This window comes from Schistocerca piceifrons, chromosome 7 (genome assembly GCF_021461385.2).
Source record: "Schistocerca piceifrons isolate TAMUIC-IGC-003096 chromosome 7, iqSchPice1.1, whole genome shotgun sequence".
Taxonomy (NCBI): domain Eukaryota; kingdom Metazoa; phylum Arthropoda; class Insecta; order Orthoptera; family Acrididae; genus Schistocerca; species Schistocerca piceifrons.
This window is the reverse complement of record NC_060144.1, coordinates 44,718,090-44,741,731: the sequence shown is the minus strand read 5'-3', so window position 1 is coordinate 44,741,731 and position 23,642 is coordinate 44,718,090. Positions and strand designations below refer to the sequence as shown.

The 23,642-nt window shown below is 45.4% G+C and overlaps 1 non-coding gene across 1 annotated transcript; it reads right to left on the bottom strand.

The window, feature by feature from the left end:
• Positions 1-16,067: 16,067 nt before the first annotated feature.
• Positions 16,068-16,142, bottom strand: Trnat-ugu. Its single transcript has one exon. It is a non-coding gene; the product is annotated as a tRNA-Thr (tRNA).
• Positions 16,143-23,642: the final 7,500 nt, after the last annotated feature.

Here is a 23,642-nt window from a genome sequence, read left to right as displayed (position 1 = left end):
CGTCTAACACACGACTGTCAGTAACAGTTCTCTCCACAGGCGACACTAGTACTGCAATCGGTTTCTTCCATTGTATTTACATCTTGGGCCTGTTACTCCTCTGTTCGCTGAAACCACGAAATTCCTGGGGCTCGTGCTCGACAGGAAACTTTCTTGGTCCTCCCACGTGCCTTACCTGGTAGCCTGCTGTACGCGGTCCCTCTGTGTCCTACGTGCCCTAGTGGTACTTCCTGGGGAGCAGATCGGATCACCATCCTCCGTTTGTACCGGTCTACATCTACATCGACATGGTTACTCCACAATTGACACTTAAGTGCCTGGCAGAGGGTTCATCGAACCATTTTCATAGTACTTCTCTACCACTCCACTCTAAAATGGCGCGTGGAAAAACGGAACACCTATATCTTGCCGTTCAAATTCTGATTTCTCTTATTTTATTATGATGATCATTTCTCCCTACGTAGGTGGGTGTCAACGAAATGTTTTCGCATTCGGAACAAAAAGTTGCTGATTGAAATTTCGTAAATAGATCTAACCACAAAGAAAACCGTCTTTGTATCATTGACTGCCACCCCAGCTCGAGTATCATATCAGTGACACTCTCACACCTATTGCGCGATAACACAAAACGGGCTGCCCTTCTTTGCACTTTTTCGATGTCCTCCCTCAATCCTACCTGGTAAGGCTCCCTCGTCCGTTCGAGACTAGGCTATGCGTGTTTCGTTCGTGCATCTGCACGTGCGACTCTCTTATGCCGTCTGAATACTATCAACCATCGTGGCGTCCTCTTGGCCAGTGGCGCCTTTTACACTAACTCAGTTGAGAGTCTGTATGCTGAAGATGGCGAACTACCTCTGTCCCACCGCCGCGAATTTCTCCTCAGCAGGCATGCATGCCGTTTGTCATGCATGGCCACCCATCCTATGCCTCCTTCTTCGATGACTCCTTTGATCGCCGGAATGGGGCGCGTTCTCCGTTACCTCGCTTTCGGCTCTTGCTCCGGCGGCTTAACTTAAAGCTACCTGTAACTTTCCCGGTGGCTATAAACCCTTAACCACCGTGCAGCGACCCTTGTTGACCTTCATTCGCTTCCTAAGGACACTACTCCATACCCGCTCTACCGCCTTCAGTTACACGACCTTCGCGCGGAACATTTCGATAGTGCCTTTGTGTACACTGATGGCTCTCGGAGTGCCCGCGGTGTCGCCTTCGTCATAGGCGCTGACGTTTTTCAGCATCGTCTTACGGACACTGCTCAGTATTTACAGCAGAGCTCTTAACCCTGTATGAGGCAACGCAGTACATCCGGCGACACAGGCTTTCCAATTACATCATCTACGACTCTCTCAGCGCCCTCCAAAGCTTCTGTGTGCTGTACACCGTCCATCGCTTAGTGCAACGTATCCAGGTAAGCTGTCACTTGCTCAGTCTTGATGAAGCCACAGTCATGTTCATGTGGGTTCCTGGTGAGGTCGGTCTGACAAGAAACGAGGCCGCTGACGCTGCTGCCAAGGCTGTAGTCCTCGTTCCTCAGCCCGCTAGTTCTTACATTGCCTCCGATGATCTCCGTGTTGCCGTCTGTCGGCAGGGGTGTCACTTTGGCATCGCCACTGGTACTCCCTTTATGAGAACAAGCTCCGAGTTATTAAGCCTTTCCCAGCGGCTTGGACGACCTCCTCTCGGCTATCTCACCGCGAGGACATCATTTTAGTTAGGTTGCGTATGGGGCACTGTCTTTTTAGCCACTGCCATTTCTTGAGTGGCGCTCCCCCACCAGTTTCTGCACATTGCGCTCAACTTTTGACGGTCCGCCATTTCCTGACGCAATGCCCCTTTTTTTACCCTCTGCGTTCTCGTTTCTGTTTGCCGTCTGAGTTTTCGGCCCTTTTTGCGAACGACGCGCCGGCTGTCGACCGCGTTTTCCTTTTAACCCATCGTAGTAATAAGGCGAAGGCCATTTAATTTTTATTTCTGGACCGTTTCTCTATGGCCAACTTTATAGGCCCTCCACCTCTGTTTTTCAGTTCTCTTCTCTTCCGTAGATTGGGATTGACGTGTAGTCGTTTTTAACCGTCTTCGTGTGCTACAATTTTGACATGGCCGCGTATGACCCTAGTTGTTTTTGCGGCCTAAAACAAAACAAAACAAAGCACAACGAGCCAAAACATTGTGACCACCTGTTTAACAGCTTGTTTGTCCGTCTTTGGAACGAAATACATAGCTGGTCCAACGTATCAGAGATCCGAGAGTCTGCTGGTAGGTTTGTCGAGGTATGTGGCATTAGATCTCGTAATTCACGTAAATAACGGCCCGCTGGTTTGCGTTTCCGGTGATGGCGCCCAATGGCGACACCGATGAGTTCCGTAGGACTTAGATCATACGAATTTCGTTGATGAGACATCAACATGACTTCAGTATAATGTTCCTCAAACCACTGTAACACGGTTCTGACTCCGAGGCGCGGACAATTATACTACACACGCACACACAAGACACACACAAGCGCGAACGCAACTCTCACGTACATGACCACCGTCTCAGGCAGCTGGAGCTGTTGTGTGTGTGTGTGTGTCTGTCTGTGTGTGTGTGTGTGTGTGTGTGTGTGTGCTTAGTTTCAACAAAGGCCTTGTTGCACGAAAGCTAACTTTCCAACAGTCTTTTTGTTGTGCACTTCTGCGACTCAGCATCTCCGCTACATGACGAGTAGCAACTACCGTTTTCATAATATTGCAGCTGGATTAAAAACTTCATAATTTTAGGTGTCCCTATTGGTGAGAATTTAAACTGCAAAAACCCCATTTTCGAACTAAAATTACTTGTTCAGCCGCATCTGCATCCCGAAAGATTACAAATGCTGGGGAGAGACAAACTGTTAACATATTTTTCTTAGTTTCATTACGTCGTATGCAATAGTGTTCTGGGACAACTCATCTTTAAGAAAGAAAGACATCATTGCTTAAAAAAACGTAAATGTAATAATAGTAGACTATGTGGTCCTCACCGACGGTCATGTTGTTGACGTTTGTTTCAGGAGCTAGTCGTTTTGTCTACTGCTTCGGTCACTATTTGCTGTAAGTGGCACACCACTGTTAATAACAATGCTGTATCTCTAGTACCAGAAGAAAAAATTGCTTTCATTATTCTACATCAAAGTTGCCTTATCACAAAATCAATGCACAAGGCTGCGACCAGAAGTTTTGATTTATCAAATGGTATAAACTACGTGACAGCGAGCAAAGTAAATTTGAAGAAAATTGGAGAAGAGCTATAGGATCCGGGCTCGTTTCCATACAAGCTTCATTATTTGCATAGATGGTGATGATAATAATAACTTGGTGCGGCTCAGTGGCCTGGTGCAAGTGGTGGTGGTGGTGGTGGTGGTGGTGGTTAGTGTTTAACGTCCCGTCGACAACGAGGTCATTAGAGACGGAGCGCAAGCTCGGGTTATGGAAGGAAACTGGCCGTGCCCTTTCAAAGGAACCATCCCGGCAATGGCCTGAAACGATTTAGGGAAATCACGGAAAACCTAAATCAGGATGGCCGGAGACGGGATTGAACCGTCGTCCTCCCGAATGCGAGTGCAGTGTGCTAACCATTGCGCCACCTCGCTCGGTCCTGGTGCAAGTCTTTCTATTGGACGCCACCTGGGCGAGATGAGCGGCCGCAACCTACACCGGTTATCCAAACGGGGAAACGAGGCCTACAGTTTAGCGTGTAATCCGGACCACGCGTCATTTGTAGTGACTCCTCGCACCGTTGAGAGGTGCAGGCTCGGTTAATGCGAAAACTGAGGAGGCTGTGGTCCGACCCAGATCCGATCACGCTGCCTGTTCGTTTCCTCGCGGGCACTTCAGCGCCGTACCACCAGGCCGCCAGGCTCGATACACATGTGAAGTTCATATACAGGTTCTGATGAGTAGGTGAGTTTGGAAGCATCGAAATGTGTGATATAAACATTGAGGACTCAGAGTAGTGTATTGTATATGAACACATCTGTATTTTGTAGTGTAATATGTCAATTATTAATTCATTCAATCCAATATTTATAACAATTAACAACATTTATAAACCGATGCCTTAGTTAAAATACATAAACCATTTTGAAAGTTGTAATTTTTCGTCAGTAAACTTATTTAATACCTGTGGGCTCGCCGAACCACCCCCCCCCTCCCTCCCTTAGGCATCCAAGTTAGAAAAAAAGGCTTGGGCGTCCTAGGGATAAGGATACCATTTTTGCCGACTGAGATACAGAACCCAAAAGAAATTGAAAAACGTTCTCCTTGACAGCTGTTCTATTTTGTAAAATAATTTCTATTTTTGTAATGAGTGAAAGGTGTTGGGTAGGAATTACCAATTCATGTAAGTATTTAGAAAAATAAACATACAAAAAATAAGTTAGTAGGTACACCTATTTACATGTAAGATGACTCGTTGCACTTCATTACGATTAAATTAGTGATCCACAAGCAATCGAACTAGGGAAGACGGAGCACGGACCTTACGGAAAGTTGGTAGACAACGTGCAGGGAGAAGAGGGCTGCAGGGCGGCGTGCAGAGGCGTCTGCTCAGCGGTGGAGCCCGGCTCACCTGCGGCGGCTGTGAGGGCCGGCGTGGCGCGGCCGCCCCCGGCTCCGCCCCTCCTGCTGACGCCGACGTCGACGCCGCCCCCGTCGCCGCCGTCGGCCGCCGCCTCCCCCGCCGCCTCCGCCGCCGCCAGATCGCTCCGCGCCGTAGGGTAGGCGCTGCCCGCGTGTTTCTCTGCCAACAGCGGGCGCCACACGACGCGTTTCGTCACACATTAGTCGAATTTCGCTATGTGTTTGGGGCAAAACTGTACTGTGGTAAGATGTGTAGTGGCCGGACTAGAGTTCAGAAGCATAACAAGGCGTATTCTCTACTGAGAGTCTATTACAGGTACAGCCTAATGAGGCATGTACAGAGTAATGAAACAAGGAAATGATCCCGATAAAAACGTCCGTAAACAAATGGTTCTCCCGATACGACGTAGGGAGAAGTCCAGTCTTACCAGTGTTACTACCCTGTTAATGTTCGGGGCTAACTTTATGCTGCAGATTGTGGTGTACAGAGTGTCTGGAAATTCCCTTTAAAAACTTCTGGGACTTGTGCAGGGAAGCGAGTACGTAATATTGTGATGCAGGAACACATGTCCAGAGACGTCATCTAGCGACGCTACAGAGCGTCAAATTTATAGGCGCCGTCGCCCGTAAATGTACGGATATACAGGTTGTTTCCGTGATGATGTCACAAACCTTGACGGGTGATGCAGAAGGATAAATGTATCAATATGAGGTAAACGGACGAACGAGTCGAAAGTGATAAGCGAAAATCGTTGTGATACCCGGCTGCTGATGTTGTAGGGTAGACAACATACAGAGGTAGTAGTATGGAGCAAAACAAGATAAAATGTTTAGTGACCATGGGCTCTAAAATGTATACCCGAGAAGCCATTAGAACCTGTTCTTCTTCCTTGTGTTAAACACATCTCCTCTAGTGAACAAGTGCTCATTGCTCTTAAGGTACGCATGTTTACTAGACATTTTTTCTTGTTTTGGCCCATACTGCCACCTCGGAAAGTTGTCTACCCTGTAATATCAGCAACCACAGTATCAGTACACGTTTTCCACTGCCAGAGGTATCACAACGATTTTCTCTTGTAACTTTCGACTCGTTCGTTTCCGGGACAGGGAACCTTACCTCAAACTGATACATTCATCCTTCTGCGTCATGACGTTTTCGGACATGGGTCCCTGTTCGAAATATTACGTACTCACTCTCCCCTTCAAGTCCTAGAAGTTTCTAACGGGAATTTCCGAACACGCTGTATACATTATGATACACATTCACACTTTCGAATTCGTAGTAAGAATCTTCGACAACAGGTATATCGGTGGTGTCTGACCATTACTATGGCCTCCCACCTCTCCCTACTCGAGCCCGTTGGATTTCTTGTGTGTGGGTGTATTTAAAAACTTTGATGTATTCTGACCCTGTTGATACAGTGGATCAACTCAGAAATGCATTGTAGATGGTTGTCGGTACATTCAGAAATCACATGCGTTTTTGAACGTGTGAAGGCATCGGTGAGAAAACGTGCTAAAGCGTGACATCACGTATGACACACTTGTTGTAACGTATCTGCATATCTGCAGTCAGGATCCTCGGGGACGCTGTCGTAAGGTGTTCATGTAATCATTCCTAAGAGGTCGTATCGGAAAAATGCTTTGTATCTCGACCTTTGTTTAGTTGGATTATATGTGTTCCGTTGTCCTCCACTGGTCACTTTCGGCATTGTTACAGAAAAAGATAAATCTCAATCACAAGATGATTGCTACGGCCCCAACAAAATTGTGTGGTCATAAAAGTACTAACGTGACCCACCAGTCACTTTGAGGGATCTACGCCGAATCGCCGTTGAGGAGTGGGACAATCTGGACCAACAGTGCCTTGATGAACTTGTGGATAGTATGCCACGACGAATACAGGCGTGCATCAATGCAAGAGACGTGCTACGGGGTATTAGAGGTACCGATGTGTGCAGAAATCTGGACCACCGCCTCTGAAGGTCTCGAAGTATGGTGGTACAACATCCAGTATGTGGTTTTCATGAGCGATAAAAAGGGCGGAAATCACGTTGATCTCTGTTCCAATTTTCTGTACAGGTTACGGAACTCTCGGAACCGAGGTGATGCAAAACTTTTTTTGAAGTGCGCATATTTCGTGTTGAATTGCATGTGAAACCCAGTAATTTTAATTAGTGTTCTTTGTGATCCACATATTTGCTCCAGTGGGCTTCAGCCAACAACGTGAACATTACTCCGCTCCTACCACTGCAGAACAGATTGCATGTTATAAACCAAGCACTGCAGTTCCTTCTCTAAATCCTCGCACAAACGAAAAAATGGCTGACATCGAAATAAGTGTCCAAGGAATAGAACAGCAACTGGAATCACTCAATAGAGGAAAGTCCACTGGACCTGACGGGATACCAATTCGATTCTACACAGAGTACGCGAAAGAACTTGCCCCCCTTCTAACAGCCGTGTACCGCAAGTCTCTAGAGGAACGGAGGGTTCCAAATGATTGGAAAAGAGCACAGATAGTCCCAGTCTTCAAGAAGGGTCGTCGAGCAGATGCGCAAAACTATAGACCTATATCTCTTACGTCGATCTCTTGTAGAATTTTAGAACATGTTTTTTGCTCGCGTATCATGTCATTTCTGGAAACCCAGAATCTACTATGTAGTAATCAACATGGATTCCGGAAACAGCGATCGTGTGAGACCCAACTCGCCTTATTTGTTCACGAGACCCAGAAAATATTAGATACAGGCTCCCAGGTAGATGCTATTTTTCTTGATTTCCGGAAGGCGTTCGATACAGTTCCGCACTGTCGCCTGATAAGCAAAGTAAGAGCCTACGGAATATCAGACCAGCTGTGTGGCTGGATTGAGGAGTTTTTGGCAAACAGAACACAGCATGTTGTTATCAATGGAGAGACGTCTACAGACGTTAAAGTAACCTCTGGCGTGCCACAGGGGAGTGTTATGGGACCATTGCTTTTCACAATATATATAAATGACTTAGTAGATAGTGTCGGAAGTTCCATGCGGCTTTTCGCGGATGATGCTGTAGTATACAGAGAAGTTGCTGCATTAGAAAATTGTAGCGAAATACAGGAAGATCTGCAGCGGATAGGCACTTGGTGCAGGGAGTGGCAACTGACCCTGAACATAGACAAATGTAATGTATTGCGAATACATAGAAAGAAGGATCCTTTATTGTATGATTATATGATAGCGGAACAAACACTGGTAGCAGCTACTTCTGTAAAATATCTGGGAGTATGCGTACGGAACGATTTGAAGTGGAATGATCATATAAAACTAATTGTTGGTAAGGCGGGTACCAGGTTGAGATTCATTGGGAGAGTGCTTAGAAAATGTAGTCCATCAACAAAGGAGGTGGCTTACAAAACACTCGTTCGACCTATACTTGAGTATTGCTCATCAGTGTGGGATCCGTACCAGGTCGGGTTGACGGAGGAGATAGAGAAGATCCAAAGAAGAGCGGCGCGTTTCGTCACTGGGTTATTTGGTAACCGTGATAGCGTTACGGAGATGTTTAATAAACTCAAGTGGCAGACTCTGCAAGAGAGGCGCTCTGCATCGCGGTGTAGCTTGGTCGCCAGGTTTCGAGAGGGTGCGTTTCTGGATGAGGTATCGAATATATTGCTTCCCCCTACTTATACTTCCCGAGGAGATCACGAATGTAAAATTAGAGAGATTAGAGCGCGCACGGAGGCTTTCAGACAGTCGTTCTTCCCGCGAAGCATACGCGACTGGAACAGGAAAGGGAGGTAATGACAGTGGCACGTAAAGTGCCCTCCGCCACACACCGTTGGGTGGCTTGCGGAGTATCAATGTAGATGTAGATGTAGATGATCATATACCATTTCCATGTGAAATCTAGTAATCTTATCTAGTTTCGCTTGTGAATCGCATTTTGCTGTAGTGACCTTCATCCAAGCACGTGATCCTTAGTCTGCCCCTTTTCGCGGTAAGATCACAATACAATGACGGCTGATGTTACAGTGGGCACAATGATATACAGCTGGCGTGTTAAAACTCGTATCTGTGAATAGTTTTCACGATGGATAGAACTATAACGTTGGCGCATGGTCCAACCACGTGGTGGTTACCTTGTATTTAGTTGTTTTGGAGCCCGAGCAAATATTGCTAGGACTTTCTTTCAGCAGTACCTGAATGGAAAGTTAACCGGCCGGGGTGGCCGAGCGGTTCTAGGCGCTACAGTCTGGAACCGCGCGACCGCTACGGTCGCAGGTTCGAATCCTGCCTCGGGCATGGATGTGTGTGATGTCCTTGGTTAGTTAGGTTTAAGTAGTTCTAAGTTCTACAGGACTGATGACCTCAGAAGTTAAGTCCCATAGTGCTCAGAGCCATTTGAACCATTTCGCTCAGAGCCATTTGAACCATTTTTTTGGAAAGTTAATTTTCTTTTAGTAACTGCCTTGCGAACATTTTTCTCTCACTGGTCGCTGTCGAAATTGGGTTTGCAGGTGTAGTATAAACACTATGAGATCACCACATCTGCTTCTGTGTCCCAGTATCTCGCGCATGCTTTACTTCATTAATTTAGTAGGAACCTACCGGTGGATCTTTGAGTAAACGAATATTTACTTTTGAAAACCTAGTATAATTAACGGTTCCTCATGAACAAGCAGTGCTGTGCAAGGTTAACCGAATCAAAGGCAGTCTGAATTCAGCTTAGGGGATCATTTAATCATAAAAATTTTTTGCACTGAAAAAGTAATTGAGAGAACGTAAGATCGTACCACGTCAACTTTCGCTTTCCTTTGAAGTAAAAACCACTCCGTCTTCAGGCCACGAGTGGCCTATCGGTACCATCCGACCGCCGTGTCATCATCGGTGGAGGATGCGGACAGGAGGGGCGTGGAATCAGCACACCGGTCTCCCGGGCATTATGATGGTATGCTTGACCGAAGCCGCTACTATTAGGTCGAGTAGCTCCTCAATTGGCATGACCAGGCTGAGTGCACCCCGAATTCGTTTGAAGTAACACATGTCAATCTTTATAAAGGAGTGCTTGACAAAATACTGACGGAAAAAATAACTACATCAAGGAGGAGTTGGTACGGGTGTATTTACAAATTAAAGTTGATGTTAGATTCAAATGTCGCTCCATTCGCATGAAAATCAGGTTTGCTTTAAATACTCTCTGTAAAGGTCATGAGCATTTGTTACCTTCGAAATTGGATGTGGGGATTTAATGTTAGTCAAGAATTCCTCTAAGGCGACAAAGACGCCAGTATCTACATCTGACTGAGTTTGGACAAGGCCATGAATAGGGTCTATCAGAAGCTGGATGTTCTTTCTGCGCTACTGCGGAAAAACTTGACAGGAATGTAGCCACTGTACATGACGGCTGGCAGCTGTGGGCACCAGAATGTACAGTCACAAGAAGACAGAGCTCCGAACTGCACATGGCAATACCGAGAGGCATGACCATCGTGTTCGGCGCGTGGCTTTGGCCCATCTTACTGCATCTGCAGTAACAATTCCAGCAGCAACTGGCGCCAAAGTGACACAACGAACTGTTAGAAATCGGTTACTTCAAGGACGGCTCCGAGAGAGACGCAGTGCAACGTGCATTTCACTGACCAGAAACCACCGCCATTTGAGACTTCAGTTGTGTCAAGTAAGTACCCTGTGGAGGGCAGGGTGAAGGTCTGTTGTGATTTCTGATGTAAGCTGCTTCTCCCTCGGTGCCAGTGACGGCCGTGTGTTGATTAGGAGTAGGCCGACTGAGGGCCTGCGATCAACGTCTCTGCCTGCTAGACAAACTGGACCTACACCTGGGTTATCAAAAAATGGCTCTGAGCACTATGGGACGTAACATCTGAGGTCATCAGTCCCCTAGACCTCTTAAACCTAACTAACCTAAGGACATCACACACATCCATGCCTGAGGCAGGATTCGAACCTTCGACCGTAGCAGCAGTGCGGTTCCGGACTGAAGCGTCTAGAACCGCTTGGTCACAACGGCCGGCCTGAGTTATCATCTGGGGAGCGATGCTGTATGGCAGCAGCAGCAGTATCGTGGTTATCTGACGCACCGTCAGTCTGGTGATTCGACCTGTTTTGATGCCATTCATGAATAGCATCCCACAGGGTGTTTTCCAATAGTGTAACGCTCGCTCACATACCGCCAACTTGCTCTACGTCCGTCCCCGGTAGCTGAGAGGCCATCGCGACAGAATGTCAGTCGTATGGGCCCGGGTTCGATTCCCGGCTGGGTCGGAGATTTTCTCCGCTCAGGAACTGCTTGTTGTGTTGTCCTAATCATCATCATTTCATCCCCATCGACGCGCAAGTCGCCGAAGTGGCGTCAAATCGAAAAACTTGCACCCGACGAACGGTCTACCCGACGGGAGGCCCTAGTCACAAGACGTTTACATCTAAAATGCTCTACAGTGTGTTAAGATGTTGCCTTTGCCCGTTCGATCACCAGATCTGTCTCCAAACGAGCACATGTGAGGCATCATCGAACGAGAACTCCAGCGTCATCCACGAATAGCATTAACCGTACCTGTGCTGACGGTTGAAGTGCAACATGCATGGAGCTCCATCCCACAAACTGGCACCCGTACAACACAATGTATACACGTTTGCATGCGTCTATTCAACTTCCTGGCGGTTATATCGGTTATCAGCGTCATTTGCAACGACGTATCTCGCACTTACATTAATCTGTGACATTGCTATGTTAATCACTTAAATATATTACCTAGACAAATATATTCCCGAAACTTCATTACTCTGAATTAATTATGGTTTGGTGTTGTAAATTTTTCTGTCAGTGTGTAAGAAACAAATTGAGGAAATTAGGAAATACTATAAGGTAAGAAAGGAAGAACGTAAGAAAGAAAGTGAAGGAATGAAAGCACTGCTTGAAAAACAGGGTAGAAAACAAAGGGTCATAAATCAGATGCGAATAATTATAGGCCTATTTCGCTTACGTCAATCTGTTGTAGAATAATGGAACATGTTTTGTGTTCTCGTATTATGACGTTCTTAGATAATACAAATCTCCTTCATCATAACCAACATGGATTCCGCAAACAGAGATCATGTGAAACTCAGCTCGCCCTATTTGCCCAAGAAATTCACAGTGCCGTAGACACTGGCGAGCAGATTGATGCCGTATTCCTGGACTTCAGGAAGGCATTTGATACGGTTCCGCACTTACGTTTAGTGAAAAAAATACGAGCTTACGGAATATCGGACCAGGTTTGTGATTGGATTCAGGATTTCCTAGAAGAAAGAACACAACATGTCATTCTTAACGGTTCAAAATCTGCAGATGTAGAGGTAATTTCGGGAGTACCGCAGGGAAGCGTGATAGGACCTTTATTGTTTACAATATACATAAATGACTTAGTTGACAACATCGGTAGCTCCGTGAGGCTATTTGCAGATGACACGGTTGTCTACAAGAAAGTATCAACATCAGAAGACTCGTACGTACTCCAGGAAGACCTGCAGAGGATTAATGCATGGTGCGACAGCTGGCAGCTTTCCCTAAACGTAGATAAATGTAATATAATGCGCATACATAGGGGCAGAAATCCATTCCAGTACGATTATGCCATAGGTGGTAAATCATTGGAAGCGGTAACGACCGTAAAATACTTAGGAGTTACTATCCGGAGCGATCTGAAGTGGAATGATCACATAAAACAAATAGTGGGAAAAGCAGGCGCCAGGTTGAGATTCATAGGAAGAATTCTAAGAAAATGTGACTCGTCGACGAAAGAAGTAGCTTACAAAACGCTTGTTCGTCCGATTCTTGAGTATTGCTCATCAGTATGGGACCCTTACCAGGTTGGATTAATAGAAGAGATAGACATGATCCAGCGAAAAGCAGCGCGATTCGTCATGGGGACATTTAGTCAGCGCGAGAGCGTTACGGAGATGCTGAACAAGCTCCAGTGGCGGACACTTCAAGAAAGGCGTTACGCAATACGGAGAGGTTTATTATCGAAATTACGAGAGAGCACATTCCGGGAAGAGATGGGCAACATATTACTACCGCTCACATATATCTCGCGTAATGATCACAACGAAAAGATCCGAGAAATTAGAGCAAATACGGAGACTTACAAGCAGTCGTTCTTCCCACGCACAATTCGTGAATGGAACAGGGAAGGGGGGATCAGATAGTGGTACAATAAGTACCCTCCGCCACACACCGTAAGGTGGCTCGCGGAGTATAGATGTAGATGCAGATGTAGAAGTGAAAAAAGAAATGCATACGTACAGGAACTGAATAAAAGATTGCGTGATGACCGGGAACCACCAGCTGATGACATAGTGGAGAACCAAACTGCCACGGACTCAATAGGGGAGAAATCAACGAGGTTAAGGCGGACGTAGAAGCGGCAGCCTTGTGGCAATCGGAAGCAGCGGATAGAGTCAAGGAAATGTGAAAAAATCAGGACCAAAGGCTTACACAATTAGACGTCAGATTCCATGCGCCAGAAAATATGCTGATCAAGTCTCTGATGGAGTCACAGCTAATAGTACGCTAATCGAAGGAATCGTATCGGAAGTTTGTAACGAGCAAATAAAAGCTTTAGAGAAAGTTAGTGAGCAAGACTCAACAGCAAGCCGCGCTACGGAAACGGAAGAACGATTTCCATCAGATGTCTGAAAAAACTGAGATCCTTACGCCCTAACTGAACGAAGACTCTTACAGCGAGATCGAGACGTCGACCGCACGCTGCCTGCAATACAAGTTGTGAAGAATCGCGACACGGTCCCACGCAGCTTCCAGGTTTCACAGTCAGAGACGAGGCAGTAACCAGTAAACGTCCGAGAACGGAAGATGATGAATTAGGAGATGTCGAACAGGTGGGCAGCATTGCGCTGCAGAAAGCGTCAGTGGTGTTAGGACTCACGGGACAAATCTGTGGCAGTTACGCTCGGATCTGCAATGGGCCCATTCCGTCACTCCAGAGCAGCAGTTCCCGTCAAGTGGAAAGTTGTAACAGACCAAGGCCTCGTGTTGATGCGCGTAATCTGTGTAAGCGCCCACTCTCGGAGAGTCAGACAAGGCCAGTCTTGCAAACCTTATGGTAAATCGCGAGGTGCAGGAATAAGCGGAAGTGATCACTTGCACAGATACAAGGCATCGAAAATGCGAGAGTGGAGGGGGAGGGGGTGGAAGGTAACGTCGACATTGTCCAAAACCAACGTCTTGAACAAAATGGGGTCACATCCTAGCACGAAATGTATGGAATGAGGAGAAATCGGTTCGACATGGGGTACAAGGTCAGACGTAGGCCCATAACAAAAGGCGATATCCTGTACTGTATTTGGAACCAGCCATGAACGGATTTGCAAAGAAACGGAGTTAGAGGGAAAGAATAATATTTGGGCCTTGGCGATACATTTTTGTCTGTAAATAAATGTGTAGCATTAGACTGATGCTACCGCAACTCGACGGCTGTGAGCAGCTCATAGTGGCTTGCCTTCTATGTTTTCTATTTTAAAACTAAAACTTTATCGTTTGCTATTTATTTTATACTTGACATGTAAGTACTACGCCTTTTCTTTTTATACTGTTAGTCAGTACTTGCACTTATAAAAAATTTTCCTAAAATTTTATACATATGTTATAGGCCAGTTTAAATGTTTTTATTTCTGATTAAGGCACTCTTAGAAGTGACCGAAGCCTAGGTCAAAAAGACGTTATTTTGCGACAGAGGGCTGTTTATTGCTTTGATTTTAATATTAATCCAGTGATATTGTTGAGGTGAATGGATGGTGATAACAGTAGTGAGAATCCACTTATTTGTCATCAGCTCCATGTCATTATAATTATGTTTATAATACCAAGAGTTACTAATTTTATCCTGCGTTGTGAATTCTGAAGTATTAAACAATGGTTCAAATGGCTCTGAGCACTATGGGACTTAACTCCTGAGGCCATTAGTCGCCTAGAACTTAGAACTACCTAAACCTAGCTAACCTAAGGACATCACACACATCCATGCCCGAGGCAGGATTCGAGCCTGCGACCGTAGCGGTCGCGCGGTTCCAAACTGTAGCGCCTAGAACCGCTCGGCCACATTAAACAATGCTTAACGCAGGACACTGTAATATACTTCATTTTTTATCACGTAAAATTCTTGTGCAGTGCGGTAAGGGTATTATGTTTTAGACTGTAGTTTACCCGTTTTATGTTTTCCAAGCCTTGTTATATCCGAAATGGGCAGCTCATTGTGCAATTGTTCCTACATTTTAAAGGCAAAACATGGCGTTGGTTAGTATCATTTAGCAACTAAGTCCCTTATGTGGCACACCATGATATACCTGTCATTTATTATCTTAGTATTTCCTTTACTGATCTGTCAGGACGTTATCATGTTTTTAACCCTAGCATTTACTTTTCTTTATGTTCGCCATCTTTGTTTTACCCCGGATGGATGTATCATTCTGCAGCTGTTCTACATTTTAAGGCCTAATATGGCTTGCCTTAAATGGATGCATGTTGCAGCAGCAGTTATTCGAAGGAGAAGATGCTCTCACAGGATGGAGTAGTATGAAGAGCTGCATCAAAATCTATAAATTCCACAAGCCACTGTAATGTCACCCTTGGAATCAGCATGCACGCACAAAGTGGACGACTTGAAGTGGACAAGTAAACTCTCGTCGCCAGTATTATGATGTAACCCGTTGGGACAGTGGGTGGTGTTCTGAGGCAGAAATGAAAGGAATGAGAGAATACCATCACTGTGAGAAATATTGTAATATTCTTAAGGTTGTACAGATGATCCGCGTCGAAATCCTGATACACCTGAACAGTTCACAATTCACGTCCCGCTTGCAACTCACAGAATTAAACGTAAGTCAAGTTTTGAGACCAGTTCTTTTATACTGCACTCGTAGGAAACTTGCGACTGCACCTACGACGATAGTCTGCCGCTGCTAGACTGCAGCTACACAGGTTGGCGGAGCTGCGGCCTCCTGAACAAGTGACCCGTGGAACCTCAGGTCAGGAGGGCGTGACACACGCGCGGCCAGCGACCGCTGTCTGACAAGGGAGGAACCTCCACTGACAACCTCTGTACCCGCAACGATTGCTCTCTGTGTGGTATCGACAGGCTACGATATCACAAGACTCACGGAAAACTCCAAAAGGGGAATTCCCGAGACCGACTCGACCTGGACCTTCCATTTAGCAGAGGCAAGGCGTCTATATTGAGACCTGAAATTGTGTGTGTGTTGTAGCACAATGACTTAGTAGGTGTGATGGGATAGTGGGGCACAGACGGCGCAGGTGCGTTGCATGCGCACCACACTCTACCTGTATCAGCGCCAACTGTATTGACGACCTTCTGAGAAGTGGCTGTGCAAGTGATGTGTAACATGAAATGATAATTAAATAGACACCCTAGCTGCAAGCAGGCGTTGATACACTTCATTGGGGACAGTTGAAAATGTGTGCCCCGACCGGAACTCGAACCCGGGATCTCCTGCTTACATGGCAGACGCTCTATCCATCTGAGCCACCGCGGGCACAGAGGATAGTGCGTCTGCAGGGACTTATCCCTTGCACGCTCCCCGTGAGATCCACATTCCCAACATGTCCACAACACTACATTCGTAGTGCGCCTAATAGACGTGTAACAGGCAACGTCGTCATGAGCTGACGCCTCTCGAACGGGATTCCGTGGGCGGTGCAAGACGGCTGCGAATTTCGATTTCGGCATTGGTGCAGGAATTCGGCTTCACATGTTCAGCCGTGTCCAAGGTGAATCGTGAATGGCTGAATGGGGGTGTCAAAGTCCACCACAGACCAACTAATGGCCGTCCAGCCACCTTCGATGACCGTGACCGGCAGCAGCCTCCGAGACGGACCTTCAGTAGTGACAGAAGGGCACCAGTACAACGAATCACGTCTCAGTTCAACACAGGACGTGCTAGACACGTCTCCCAATAGAGAATCCATAGGATTACGGGTGCCATGGGGTATGGGAGCCGGCGCCGCACACAGTGTCACGCTTAGCCCAACGTCATCCGGCAGAACGGCTTGCAGTTGTCGCCAATCAGCAGACATGGGCACTGGAACAATGGCGTAACGTGATATGGTTGGACGAATCACAATTTCGATAGCACCCTGTGTGTGACACAGACCACAAGAATCGATAAATCCCGCCTACCAAGAAAGTGTGGTCCAAGGCGGAGGTGTCTGTTACGGTTTGGGGTTCATTTTGCTGTTACGGAATGGCCTACCTTGTTGTTATGGAAAAGACTTTGAATGGTCTGTGGTATGTTGATCTGTTCTGAGACCATCTCCATCCATTTTTGGCCTTCCGACAATGACGGTTCTGCGGTGTTTCCCACGTCGCCTGGGAATGGTTGAGGCAACAGGGGAAGTGCAAAGACTTAGATGGCCACCTCGGATCCCATATTTGAACCCCATCGAGCATATGTGGGGTGGATGTCGTGGAACAAAAGCTCCGTGTCGTGGAGCCAGCACCTCCGAACAGACCCGAATTGGGTTCCGCTCTGCAAACGATTTGCTGTCAGCTGCTTCCTGAGGAGTGCCATGGGTATGTAGACTCACTTCTATGGCGTCTTACTGCAGTCCGTCGCGCCAGAGGAGGCCTCGTGCGATATTAGGTACCTATACCATGACGTTTGCTAAGTCAGTGTACGTTTTGTGTGTATTTGGCGAGAACTGTTAAACTTTATGGCTTCTTCTCACGGACATACCTACTGCAGTTTGGAAACAGCACCGAGCGGGGTGACACAGTGAGCAAAACACTGGACTCGCGTTCGAGAGGACGACGGTTCAAATCCGCGTCCGGTCATCCAGATTTAACTTCTCCGTGATTTCCCTGAATTGCTGCAGGCAAATGCGGGGACAGCTCCTTTAAAAGAGCACGGCCGATATTCTTCCCATCCTTGAAACATTCCGAGCTTTTCCTCCGTCACCAATGATCTCGATGTCGAAGAGACGTTAAACACTACTCTCCTTTCCTTCCTTCCATTCAAAATGACTGAGAAATGATATGCTACCTATATCCAGGCGAATACTTCAAGTATATTGATTGGCGACTCCATAGTGTCCTGTGCACTACGACCAGATAATGGGTATACTTGGAAGGAGAGACAGCACTGCTCGTATATTTTTGTTTATTATCGCAAAATCGATTTTCGGTCACTTAGTGACCATCTTCAGTGCTGTAATATATAACTTAAATTAGTAAGCACTGGTGTCAATAAGCTTACGGCGATCACATAGACTCATAGAGTCTATGTGATAGTCTATGTGATCGCCGTAAGCTTATTGACACCAGTGCTTACTAATTTAAGTTATATATTACAGCACTGAAGATGGTCACTAAGTGACCGAAAATCGATTTTGCGATAATAGACAAAAATATACGACCAGTGCTGTCTCTCCTTCAAAGTATACTTCAAGTATAGCTACAGTAGATCATTTGTGAGAAGGCGCTTTCAAATAAAGCTAAGAAATCGTCCAGATTATGCGATCAATTACGAACATTGTTTCGAAGTGTGTAAGACACTTTCATTTTTGCAGCTATGATAACGGCAATAATTTGTACATAGGAAATTTCGGATATAAAGTATACTTCGACGATAGTATATAACAGCTATTGAGAGACGCATATAAGGTTGGGCAGTACTTCACCTCTGTACCAATAGGCGTTAACTGTGTTCCTGTATCCACCGAAGAAAACTTGAAGTCATTACACCGTTTTAGCCTTAAGCATGTGCATACCTCAAACTAATCTCACTCAAAACTGGGCCTGTTACGGCGCTGGTTACCCTTCTCGCCTTGTAGAATGTGCTAGGAAACTCGTTCTTGGGATAAAAGCGGAATTCATTAGTGAACGAGACATGCCTTCATTCATTAAATGTCCGGCATACGCGCCAACTGCACTCAACTTCCGTTACATGCTTTTAGGCAACTGTAAACTATACGCACAGTTGTCTTGGAGATTTCATTCGATTATGTTGAGCTGTCATGTACTGATTTCTAGTGTTGCTATCTGGCGGTGTCCACTTTCACGAAAATCTTGCTCCTGCTGAAAAAGACTAATAAAGGTATCCTGGCAGGACGGATGTGTGGGTTCTAGGGCAGCACACACACACACACACACACACACACACACACACACACACACACACACACAATGAAAGTAACAGAGACTCGTACATACTAAAACATATTGCTGTTTTACTAAGGCTGGTTACAGAAGTTGTGGAGTGCAGGTTTAGCCCCTTTGTCCTGCGTTGAATACAATTCCGTGGACACAAACTAAATAATGTTCTCTGAACTAAAGTCAGAAAAAATCTAATCTTCTCTTTTATCTACTATTTGAAGAGCGGTTCCAAACTAACAGTACTCATTTAAATCCCCATACACGACAATTCCTTTCACCGTTCTGTTTCTACTGAAGACTGACCACTGTATATCTATCGGCCACTATTTCTAGCTCACTCATCGACTTGAAGATTACAGGATGCGAAGAACGTTCTGCGGGAACTCTCTAGCAAGACTCGGGCTGGCTTAGAACTTGCAGCTGACAACTTCTGCTCGTTGCGTCTGTTCGTGGTGACGCTGCCACTCCAGGGAGAGTGATTCTAGAGGGCTGCGTGGCAGGTTTACGTGGACCGATCTTCCTGCTGCGAACGGATGTCCACGGTACTTCTGGTACCATGTGTCGCAAACTCCTCTTGTACCTCAGCTGGTCTGTTGTCGAGTGTTTCCTACAGATCGATTTTGTTGAGTCTATGTCAGAGCTCGCCACTACTTTGAAATAACACACTTCTGAGACGGTGGCCGGTATCTCTCCAATGGAAACTTTGACAGGAGACTAAGTTCTGCAAACAATGAAAATGAAAACATCCTGCGACGCTGTGGGGCTAATGCACTGCATTTCTTTGCCTTTGAATAGCTAGCGTATTCGAAGCAGTGAGTATGATTTACCAATGCAGATAGTACAGATGCTAGTTGAGGGGTACTCTTGGCAGTTATTTTTCACCATTTGTCTTTCCACATTTTTCTGATTGTGCCTATTTCTCTGAACTAGCGTACGGGGAGTATAATATGTTCTAAAGGATAAAGCGCGATGCGAAAAGAGTTCTCCCTACATAGATAAAGAACAAGGGATTGTATAAATTAGTAAAAATTATGGATCTACGCAAGAAATCATTGCTTTTGATAGAGCTTTTAGCCACGTGTGACATGGTAAAGAAAGCTGTTCGAATGAACGTGGGGTTGATAACTAGGCTAATGAAGTGTAATTTGATGAGGGAACTATACTAGAATCTCAGAAATAGTTCGTTTCCAGTGTAAGAGTAATTTGGGTTAATATAGGAAGTTCCTCACTCCGTGCGCTGTTTCTCAAGAGAAAGTTCAAAGAAGGGCAACGCGTTTTGTACTATCGAGAAATAGTCAGATCGTATTGCCTAGCGTAGTCATTCAATTTGATGTCCCTTGTGCAGAATTTTGACTTTGATGGCACCTTCTGTGACTGTCAGATCGTAGATAGTGCTGCCTAGTGAAGTTTCTGTTTCACATGTTTCATGTGGTGCACTGGGTAGAGTTGATTCGCGTTGCAGGTGCCTGGACGTAATACTAATATTTTCATGTTTTTGTTTTGACTTCAGTGTAACTTAATTGTTTCAGACGGCGAACAGCATTGTGAGGATTTGTTAGGATGGATTGAGATGTTTGTTTGTGAGCATAGATAAGCGTGCTGTTATTGGAATTCGTTGTCAGGAACTAGGAATCAGTAGCTCACGGGAGTGCAATTTAGACTAGACTCTGTATGGCATAGGAATGCGTAGCTTTTAAATCCGTTTGGGTCGGAATTAGAGTGCATGCTTACAAGAAGCAAGGTAAGTTTTCTACAGAGTAGCGGAAGTAACCGTGTTTTGTTAACCATGGAACCACGTCAGATTATTAGCGTTGACCATGCTGATATTACACGAGATTATCAGGTAAGTGTGGCTGCAGACCGGGCAGAAATTTCGAACGCACAACCTGCAGAGTATGACGACATGTCTCAGTCAGGTGACGAAAGTGAACGGGAGACCGCAGCAGAACGAAATGTTGGCGCTGCTGGTACGAGACGCACCATCAGTGAAACCGGCAGACCAGAATCACGAATGAAACGTCACAGAACGATGGAATCTGGTTCATCTAGTCCAAGAGGTGTTAGCGGTGGATCTCAATTTCAGGCTCTCATGCAATTCATGCAAGAGGCATACAAAAAGAGACGGGAGGAAGAGGAGGAAAGACACAAATTAGTCATAATAACGGTTACAGACGGTATAGATGGAGTCAAGAAAGAGATCGCAGAAAACCAAGAAGAGCTAAAGAATGTCCAGAAAATGACAGCAGAAGCGCGTGAGGTCGCCGAGCGCGATGCCAAAGCAGCTCTGTTGTGCTATTGGTAGCGCAAGTAGCGCCACAGGACGCATCAGTGGCCAAATAACAAGTTAAACTGTCACGAATTGAGAGTTCGAGAAACGCAAGAAAAAATGAGTCAGGCTGCGAAGCGAATTGAACGGATAGAAATCAAACAGGCTAAATCTCTGAAGATCAGCAGGCCCGAGTCGCCGCGCAACAAAACGAGTTGGCTAAAGGTACATTGTCCAAGACGAGACGCACACTAGCGACTGCGACGCGTCGCTACGTGACGTCAGAAGTTGGCTGCTGGCGCATGCGCAGTTCGAGTTTGGGATGCGACGCGCGACTGTTGCGGCAGCTGCCGCACCACTGCACCAGTGAGCAGTGTTGCGACGGAAGTCGGACGACACAAAGACGTACGGCTGCCAGAAAGATGTCGAGCCACTCAAGGAAAACTGAAATGAGCCACTCACAGGATGTGATGCTCTGTGAGCTGGTCTCGCAACATCCTTGCCTTTACGATTTGAAGAATCCTAAATATAGGGACACTTTGTTCAGGGACAGAATTTGGGAAGAAATTGGTGCACAGTTGAAACTGGCAGGTGAGTGAAATATATGTTATTTTCCCATTAAAGCAAATTTTTCTGTCCTATTATGAAAATCAGTATAATCCATGCAGATGTAGAATTAGAATGATAAAAATGAACTTGCAGGTCAATTTTCGCATTACTCTTTTTTTTTTGACGATAAAAATTGAAAACGGCAAGTACATTACAAAATGAAAAATCTAAAGTACAACGAGAAAGTTACATTTTACAATACCTTTACTTTGAAAGTAAACGGTACATTGGTGTCTTGATATTAAATTAATTTGAACGTTTTTTCGCTCTGTTGAAAAACGTAAATTTTTGACATTTGTTGGTTTTGTTAGGACGTCTGCTTCTACTTGGGTATCCTCGTCCAGGTTCAGAAGGAAATACTAGAGGTGAGTAATTTATCCTCTTCCCAAGAATGAGAAGAAAATATATTGAAGGCAGCATGTCTTTACTTTTAAGAAACCTACATTTCGTGGCATTTCAAATGAAATTGTCAAGACCATATGGAGAAATATTAGTAACTCATACCGGAGAAATATATGACATAAAATGGTTTCATTAGGTCCAAATGTGTCAGCGAAACAAAACAAATGCATTCTCTATCGTGTGATGACCACATGATTCACGTTGCGCGTCGACAGAACTGGCGGCTGGTCGCGACACTCCCGGAGATATATGAGCCCAAATCAAGGATCGATATCATTCTGATCTCAACTTTAAAAATAATTTCGATATGTTAGCTTCTTTTCATCGGCAACGATGTATGACCTAACGTGAAACATACGTAAAGTAGCCAGCGACAACATTTTTTACTGTACACAATTCCAATTTTATGCAGTAGGTTACTTGTAAATTAAGTACCGGAATGACTGTGACGAATATCGGAAAAATAGACACCTTATTATCAAGCTGTGATGTGAAACTGTAAGATACGCAAACATCAATTTTTTGTGCCTTTTACTTTCCTCACAATCGATAGAGAAGTTATATACAGCGAAAAAAACACGCAAAACCGGAAGAGGTACTTTTCAATTTTTTAAAGTAGAAGGAGAATCTGTATCGAAAAACTAACTCTGGGAGCCGATGTAACTTTGTTCCATTAAGATACAGTATTTTTTACAGCAAGAAAATCGGAATTCTTATTTTTCTTATGTATTTGAATCCGCCGCCGCCGACCGGAGCTTGGGAAACAGCGACGACTCCAGTCGTGTTGCGGCCGTGTCGCCGTCTGCCAGGGGGCAGCGTCGCAGTCGCAGACAACTGTCGCGTCTTGCACAACGTAGCTTAGGCCGGTATTACACTATCAAATTTCTTTGTCCAATATCTTTGTCCAAAAGCTTTGTCAAAGATATTTGATAGTGTAATAGGGACTTTGTCAAATGTCGTCCAATATTTGATCAAATCTAGGGCCTCGCTGTATATTTGATCAAAGAAACCGCTTGTCTTCTGTTCACTGCAATGTGACATGTTACCACATGGAGCGCTAGCATCGCTGCAGCGTTCTGTCGTCTGTAGTGTTTTTATAACCATTGCTGGTAAATACAATTGGTGTGTGCCGACAACTACAAAATTAATAGAGATGTCTGAAGCTGATGAGGCGCTTTACGACGTGAGGCACCCTGAATACAAAGATAGATTAAGAAGGTTGGAGACCTAACCTGACCTAACCTAACCTAACATAACCCTCTCCTGTAGCAAGGAATCGGAGTGTTATAGTGAGCCTGTCTTCTGAAGATGTAGCAGTTCTTAAGTGAATATTGTGCTTTGTGATATGAGGATACACTTCATTGAGCACATACAGAAATGTATGCTCATCCATTCTTAAGTAATTGATGTACGACTTGACGTCTTCCACTGTAAGCTCACGTAACAAGTTTTGTTGAATGCTTTTATCGTGTCGTCGTAAAACCCACGGCTTCACCCAGATTAGATTAGTTTTCCGTTCCATAGATCCGTGCTGAGGAGATCCTCGTGGATGTGGAACATGTCGATTTTTTAAAGCTGAAATAACAATACTAATAGTATGAATAAT